We start from the raw sequence: 8,720 nt of genomic DNA on the forward strand, positions 1-8,720 counted from the left end.
TTAAATTATGGATCTATTCGGTCCAAATCACTTTAGAATAGGTACACTCACTAAGAACTATCTGGGAAACAAATTGAAATATGAAAATGAAATAAAAATTATTAAATTTTTTTCTCTTTCATAACAAAGATGCCACACGTGTTAAAAACTCAAACAAGATTATCATCAAAGGAGGACCTTAAGGTTTATGTAAATAAAGTACTTTATGGACATTTTAAACTATATTCTTTTGTACTTGTTTTTGGTTGCTTTTTTGTCTTTTATGACTGTTTCTAATGTTCGAAATAGTGTTCAAAATAAGCAGAAACTGAAAAATGTGCACATGTGCTTTACCCTTCTTGAGCTGTTTCCTCTCCCTTCAAGATATCAATTGTGTAGTGGTCCATTAGAAAAACTTTTTTTGACACTCAATATTTGCTTGTTGCTATGCGGAGCAGACCCTCCATAACCTGTTAAATACACATTTGTTAGTTCAAATATGTCACAACAATTTTTACAGAAAAGTAACTATTGCTTTATAATTCATTATCTTAATTTATGATCGCAGAGAGAGCACCTCTCCAACAAACCACCGGTGTAGCCTAAGCGTCCACCCAGACTGTCAATGGATTCCAGAGACAACAATTTCTGTCACTTCTTTTCCACAGCAGAGTTATCTGTAACATTAAGAAAAAAAAAACAAACTTTTTTTTCTTTTTCCAGAGGTCATGACACCGAGCTGTGGATGTGAATGTGAATGTGTGTGTGAATGGGGTTGTGACTGTGAAGCGATTTGGGCCCTCGAAGGAGGGCCCACCATTTCCTTGGTCTTGCTGGTGTTCAGGCACAGGTGGTTGGTCTCAAACCAGCTCACAAAGTCAATGATGACTGACCTTTCTCCGCATAATCCCCCTCAGACACATAGCCCACAATAGCTGAATCATCTGAGTATTTCTTCAGATGATAGCTGTTGGTGTTGTAGGTGAAAGTCGGAGGTGTAGAGTGAGAAGAACGGTGACAGTACTGTTCCCTGAGGGGATCCAGTACTGCAGACTACCACCTCAGAGACACAGTTGGGCAGATGCACATAATGTGGCCGGTTGGTCAGAAGATGCTTTTGATTTGTTGGACAAGATAGTCATCTGGAACTTGTTCTGCAAAATGTGCTCAGTGTATCTCCCCTGCGGAGAGTCATACATTTTATTGACAAACCGCTGGCTGATAGTGTCTTTAAGGATTGAGTTTTCACTATCCAGAAGTGACATTTTGTGTCACATGTTTTGTCTCTTTTATGTTGTAGTATGGGCAGTGTGCTGTGTACATTCTCCCAAAAGAAGTCGCTCCACAACAGGAAGATTCCCATATAGTTCTGCATTAAAACTTCAATGATTTTTGGGCAGTAGAGGTCATTTCCTTTTCCAGTAGTACTCTCAGATAAAATGTAAACTTGTGCTTGCTATGATAAAATGTCAACTTGTGCTTGCTATTGTTGGATACTGAACAGTCTAGAAAAGGGAGACTTTACAGTGACTGTATTGCCACGTTCCATGCTGGAGTATTCCAAACTGATTTTGCTAAAGTCGAGCTCCTGGACATTTTCTTGAGAAATGCAATGCCAGAGAAAATCTTTGCTTTTATTCACAAGGTCATTCCTCTCTGGAGACATCAGGACTACACAAATGTTGTAAAACACTGCACAGGCATGAGTGATGCAGGTTGTGTTCACCAAGTGGGCAAAGTATGCGCCAAAGTGGATAATGCCTTTGTCTTTGCACCGCTTAGAAATGTGTTAAGAATGTGTGCCGAGCACAAATGGACAACAGTAAATGTTGGCCTATTTGAGTTTATTTGAAGTTTTCATTTCAAACGCCCTTGTCCAATAGATTGCACCATCCTCCTTATTGAATGCCAGGAGGGCACTGTTATCAGTGCCCAACTATAATCAGTTTCTACTTTAGAAATCCTTTTTTTGTTGCACAATGCAATTTTACGCTGAAACTGCATCAGCCAGTGGCAGATTGATGGCACACTGTGGGTGTTGCTAATGCATCCACTGACGGCCAGTGGGGGTTTGTCTCTTCCCTCCCCAGTATGAACAAGAGCATCGTAAATGACATTTTTATATCGTCCTGTATTTATTTATTTATTTTTTTTTATCACTCCTGTCGCATCAAGACAAAGAGAAATGTGTCCCTTTTTTAGGTGCTGAGGAACAATGGGGGTCCCACGTGCTGTATTTTGGTGACCCCCAATTGAAAGCTACACATTTTTGTAAACATTCACCTTTTTTAAGGTCTTGTGTTTGGATGTCTCTTCTATTCTCTCTCCAGGTCAACTTCGGCCATTTCTCTTTCACTTGGTCTTGTTCTTCTGAATTGAGCTTCGACCACTGCTCAGCCATTGGTCGTCTTTCATCTCCAAAGCCCAGTTTAATAAATTACTTATAAGAGAACCGACCCCCTGACTCTAACCAGAGGTCTGCTTTCTTTTTTATACAATTTTTTAAACGACCCATTGCGTAAATCATAGAACTTTGAAGGTACAGTCTAAGCACCATCTACACCCCCAACTAATGGCTACTGTGAACGTCTTCAAACTAAATCTGAACAGAGCCAATGAAAATGCTTCGTCTTGGGTAAAATTACATAAATAAAAATTAAACAAAGTTAATAGGCTCTTGCAATGAGCGCCAAATTTTAAAATGCTTACGCCCACTTCTGAATAATTTTAAAAGGAATTATTTAGTCATAAGTACGCATGCCTATTTAATACAAAAACAACAACAACAAAAAAACAAAAAAATGGGACAGCCCGACTATCATGGAGTTTCTTTACTGGGAGCCGTGTTTTCGTTCTCTCTCAGCTCCTCTCTCTCACTCCCTTTTTTCTCCTCATGTGGCACGCGATTGGTCAATATGTGTTTGTGTCGTGTGTTCGTGCTGCGCAGAGGAGGGGGTTACACTCGCGGCGCACGGAAGGAAAGAGAAGAAGAGTCAGTGGACACAAGGCAAACACTTTTTAATCTATATTTTTGTGTTGTGGTTTGCAGTGTTTTATATTGTTTTCAAGTTGAATTTGTTTACAAAGAGATGGTTAAAAATTTGATAAAACAGCTCTGTTGAGTAGTAAATAGTTGCTTTTTGTATTTTATTATAATTTTTTATTTCTTTTTCTGTTTATATGAGTGAAATAAAATCATATTTACAAAAAAAAACAAGTTTTTTTTTATTAGTAATTCATTTTGTGCATAATTTTATATAATTGTTGATAATAAATTACTTAAAGCTACAAAACAACCTAAAGAGCCGTTTGGGAGCAGAAAGAGCGAGGGGGGTGTACCTGCAGGCCCGGAGACCCAACAACGCTCTCAGGACCGCAGTCTCAGGACCAAGGCTTTCTGAGACAGCGCCTCTACAGGCAGGGAGGCCAATTGCCACTTTTTTTTAACCACATCCTCAGGACCCAGGCTTTCTGAGACAGTGCCTCTACAGGTTGGAGTTTGTATTAATCATTTTATGCAGACCTTACGATGGACATCGCGCACGTGAGTAGTATGAGTATTGAAAAATGAGTGAAGTGCTATAAAACATAAACAACCGGGTAATTTATAATATGAATCTTAAAATACTTTGAATTAGCTTGAATTAAAAGTATATTACCAATAAATGTCCGGTTTTTTGCAGAAACTAAAACGTTTAAAACCTAGATGTAGCTTAGCTTAGCTCTTATCCCAAATTAATGTTGTTTGTGCAAATCTAAATTTATAGAGGTTTATTGGATATATATCATTTACCATCTTACAGCATACATATTTGTTCCCCCCATTTTTTAAGCTTTTTGTTTGTAATCATTTTCTATTGTTGTAATTTATTAAAGTTGCCTCATAACACAAATTTGATTTATAACAAAGCAGGGGGGAAGAAAATGTTTACTGAACAAACCCAAAAATGTTTAGATAGATAGATAGATAGATTACTGATTTGTATTGTAATATATAAATATAATTTATATAATAACAATAAACTGTTATGGTTCAGAACTGAATCACTCTTCATACTGTAAGTCTACAATTGTGTATTTGTGTATCTTTTTCAAGATGGATATAACCATTCAAAAGGGGAAGTCTCTCCCAGAGATTCAACAATGTGTGGAATGCTGCAGAAATTATCACTGCCCATTCTATTCTTCTAAGTTTTTTCATCCAACAAAATTAATAAAGGTTCAACTTCATCTTCAAACACACTTCAACAGAGCAGTCCAGCATGAAGGTAAGAGTTGTGCATACTATTTTTTTTTCTATAATTAAAATCACTGTGCAATGTTATGCTATTGTTTTTCAGATTACACAATACACAGATGTGGCCACATCTGTAGGAGTCAGGCACATTATCATTGCCTCTACTGTAAATCAACAATTCTTAGAATAATAGACTTCATCAAACATTTAAAGATCTGCAAGCAAAAACATCAACCACCAACTGCCTCTGTGCCCGCAACATCATTGCCAAGCACCGCTCCACCTGTGACATCAGTGCCAAGTACCGCTTCACCCGTGACATCAGTGCCAAGTACCGCTCCACCTGTGACATCAGTGCCAAGTGCCGCTTCACCCGTGACATCAGTGCCAAGTACCGCTCTGCCCGTGACATCAGTGCCAAGCACTGCTTTTTCTACAATTGCAAGAAGACCAAAGCGAATGAGCAAATGTCCAGTGTGTAATTTCATATGTAATCAAAAGAATTTAAAAAGACACATAGCGAGAAAACATACAGCCAAAACAGCAGACATTACGTCCTCATCACATTTAGCAAGTGAATGTGTTGATGCCCAGAATGGAATTTACATGGTCCACAAAAGCATGCAAGGAGCTTCAACTCCACTCCATGTTCAAATTAAAATATGGGGAGAACCTCATCGTGTTGCTTGCGAGTTGAGTGAGTGCCAGGTTAATATGGAGTTGGCTTGGAGAAGTGGACTACAATCATATCAGTGTGTTCACCTCCGGTCAATTTCATATTGCAAAACATATTTAGTCCCACCCTCTCTGACTGAAGAAAGTCTATAAGAAATGGTTAAAAGAAAATGGTTTGGGAGAGACAAAATTAAACTTTGTGTTGACCATCAAACCCTAGCAAAAAAAGAAAATGTACCACTTTCAGTTCAGTCAACAATTGGAATACCAGCATCCAAAGGGTTTATATCTGTTCACGAGCCAAGCATTTGCTATTACAGTAGACTGAGCAGAGTAATGGTGTCCTACAATACCAAAAAAGAATTCCTGGCACTGTCCATGTGCAAAACCTCAGAGATCATGCATACATAAATACATAGCAAAATGGCATCTCTTCCATACAAGTCCTGAACTCTTTCGTAAGGTCCGGAACACTGAAGCAAGCACTGAGCAGTTCCAAGTGAACGCATTGGAGGAAAGTGAAAGAAACCAAGAAGGAAAAAACACTTACCCCCCAAAAGATGCTGCAGTCATAAAGGGCATGGTAAGATACATTTTAACCAAAAATAAAAAAAATACCATCTACAATTCCAAACCATCTGAGACTTCCATCAATGGAGAAGGAATTTCCAACACATCTTGTTCCTGAGGAGACTATATGCTGCCACTGCCCGAATCGCAGCGGCTTGAGTGAGCCGATCTGCATCACACGAAAAGCTAAAATCCTCACAGCCTCTGGAATTATCCAAGGTGAAAATTTTACCTTTCCACTGGTGACAGCTTTGTATTTCAATTTTAATGCTAAACATTTTTTTAATCTGCAGACATCTGTACCTACTACAAAACGTGTCCTCAGTGTGGAGCAAACTATCGCTACCAGGAGTGGAGAGATGGGTTACACAACTTTAATGATCATGTTCTGCTGGAAATCTCTCTTTGCCTCAGCATAAGGGCAATGTTACAGGTAATTTTTATATCTTTTGAAAAAGTAAATGATTAATAGAGGTTAATTACAATTTCTCTTTTATAGGTGCATACCAGAGGTGGGACCAAGTCATTGTTTTGCAAGTCCGAGTCAAGTCCCAAGTCTTTCTCCTCAAGTCCGAGTCAAGTCCCAAGTCAAAAGCACTCAAGTCCCAAGTCGAGTCACAAGTCAAGACCAACAAGTCTCAAGTCGAGTCACAAGTCCTACTAATAATGTTTCAAGTCATTTCAAAAACAATGTAATATTCATTACACAGATCATGTGTGCTTTTATGAACTGTATTTTACAAGCATTTTAGCTTAATTCCCATTTCCAAAATCCAAAATAATTTCTCTAAAACAAAAACGCAGTTTACCACATTTGAAATGTGGTAAGATGGAGACAGCAGGGAACCAGGGTAGTCTGGATATTTAAGGGGTCATACCATGATTTTCTTAAGCCTTTCAGAGTGAACTATATCCATATATATGATCATAGATCACATTTGGAACACTGAAAAACACATTTATGAAATACTACCAGTTGTTTTCTTTAGTTTCTGTCCTATCCGGAAGTAAAACAACTCGATTCCTGAGGCTCTGCCTGCTGCTGCTGCCCATTTGATTTCATTCTAGAGCCAGCAGTGTGTATTTGATTTTTCTCTCAAAAATAAATATCCATTTTTTACAAGGATGGATGCACATACCATATATCTGCCCTTAGTAGGCCCGGCCATCGCTACACTGCTTCACAACAAAAATACACTCAATTATATGCACGCAAAAACCGGTTTTGGCGTATATTATACACGGTATTTCCCAAATCGTGGCATTTGTACTCATTTTACTGAGACTGGGCTGATTGTACAAGTCATTGTTCAAGCCTTTGAGGGAGAACCATCCCAACATTTGATTCTGTCAGCGGCCCTTTGGGATTTACTTACATTTATTCCTTTTTGTCGAGATAAAAGGAGCATTTGGGTGACGCTGCTGACCTCCTCGCGCTGTCTCTTCATATGCTCTGCCACATTACAGTTTGATCAGATGCACGTGAGAAGCGCGTTCAGCGATATTTAAAATAAATAACCATCCTAACAAGTGAACAGCTGGATCTTTTTTCTGTTTAAAAATACGACCAGGTCCAAGTTTGTCTCGCGCTCCTCAGATGGCTGCATCTAATTCAGGCTGAAGCTGGAAAAGTGCGGCGAAGATTAAACTTTGGTTGGTGATTTTATGCGCATATATGCAACTTATAATTTAAAAGCTACAATCAAAACAGTGAAATAAAGAAAAACGAACGTTAAACAAACAAAAAAGTCCTAAGCACATAACCTCAGAGTGAAATCTATTTCTACAGAGTAAATCCTCATCTAAAAATGTTGACAGCATGCTCCTCTTGTTGTTTCAAACTGCTGCATCGGTACATTCCATTGAGGAAAACTACAGTAAGACAATGATTACATTGTTGAATTGTAAAGTAGGTGTTAAAAGGTCTTCACGGACTCATTGATGAAGTCTGCTCCCTTTGGCTACCCGTCACCTGTCACCCCGAGACGATCGACGTCAGACCCACAAACGCTTATTGTCAAGTGCTCCAGGTTTGGTTTGCTTTTCCCCACACTTGAAGGGGATTGTGGTTTGCTTTGTAAGGATGAGGCAGGATTCCACTCAGATTGTTTTTTTATTTTCAGTAGTCATGTGAAAAACCAGGTGAAAAACCTTAAAAAAAAAGAGAAACAAGTGTAAACCCCGGTTAAAAAAATAAATAAATAAATAAATAATACAAAGAAAATGCAATCACAATGACTGTTACCCTTTGCCATCAATAAATTAAAAGGCAGTGTAATTTTAGTAAGTCAAACAACATTTTAAATCTGTTACAAATAAAGGTAAATATCTTACCAGCTGTCTCTTCAGGCAAAGCTTTTTAGAACAATACAAAGCCTAGCTTCTGCTTCTCTCCCTAAACTTGTGTTTCTGAGCAGTTTTATACATTTCTACTGACAATGATCAGCTGCTTTCCCTAATTATTTCAACTGCTTCCACCTGCTGTGGTGAATGCCAGTGGAGCAGACCAGCAAAACCAAACAAGTCCCTCAGTTTGCCGCAACACTTATTGAGCCATCTGATTGGTCAATTTATAACTCTAATAACTTGTGATAATGGAAAAAAATCTTTAAAAAAAAATTAGGATTAGAAAAAAGAAGTTAAGCAGAAAGCAGCAGAGGAAGAATGATTATTCTGACATATAAAATGACTGAGAAATAACTGTCTGTTTCTCAATGTAAGTCAATGGGACTTTGGCCTTTTTGCAACCCAGCGGTACTTCCTATATGGAACACGGAAGGAGGGGGGCTTGCTCTGTCCAGTTATTTTATATACAGTCTATGGTATGGGAGGGGCTGCTGCTAAATGCGCAGTTTGTAGAGGATTACTCAGAAATGCATGAATAAATCAAAATACCGCTTTGGAGTTCTTTATGTGAGGAATGAACATTAAAATACACATGAAAGCTCAAAAAGTTGGTTTTTCATTGTATGGTCCCTTTGAATTCCTTCACTACAGACCAGTGATGTGCACTTAAGCTTGTGGGTGATGAGGTACTGACTCTTTCAGTCCAATTTATAAACCAGTATATTTATCTACTTATGATTCTGTTTCATTTCAGTATTTTTTATAAACAGAGCGGATACGGGAAGAAGAATTGAGGAAAAATGTAAAATCAGAGTGGTTTAGTTTGACTCCAAAAAAAACTAAAAAATATATATATGAATAGTATATCTAGATTTATGTTTAACATTTCTGTTGTGAAATTGATTTTTTGTTG

Source organism: Oryzias melastigma, linkage group LG14 (genome assembly GCF_002922805.2).
Source record: "Oryzias melastigma strain HK-1 linkage group LG14, ASM292280v2, whole genome shotgun sequence".
Classification (NCBI taxonomy): Eukaryota; Metazoa; Chordata; class Actinopteri; order Beloniformes; family Adrianichthyidae; genus Oryzias; species Oryzias melastigma.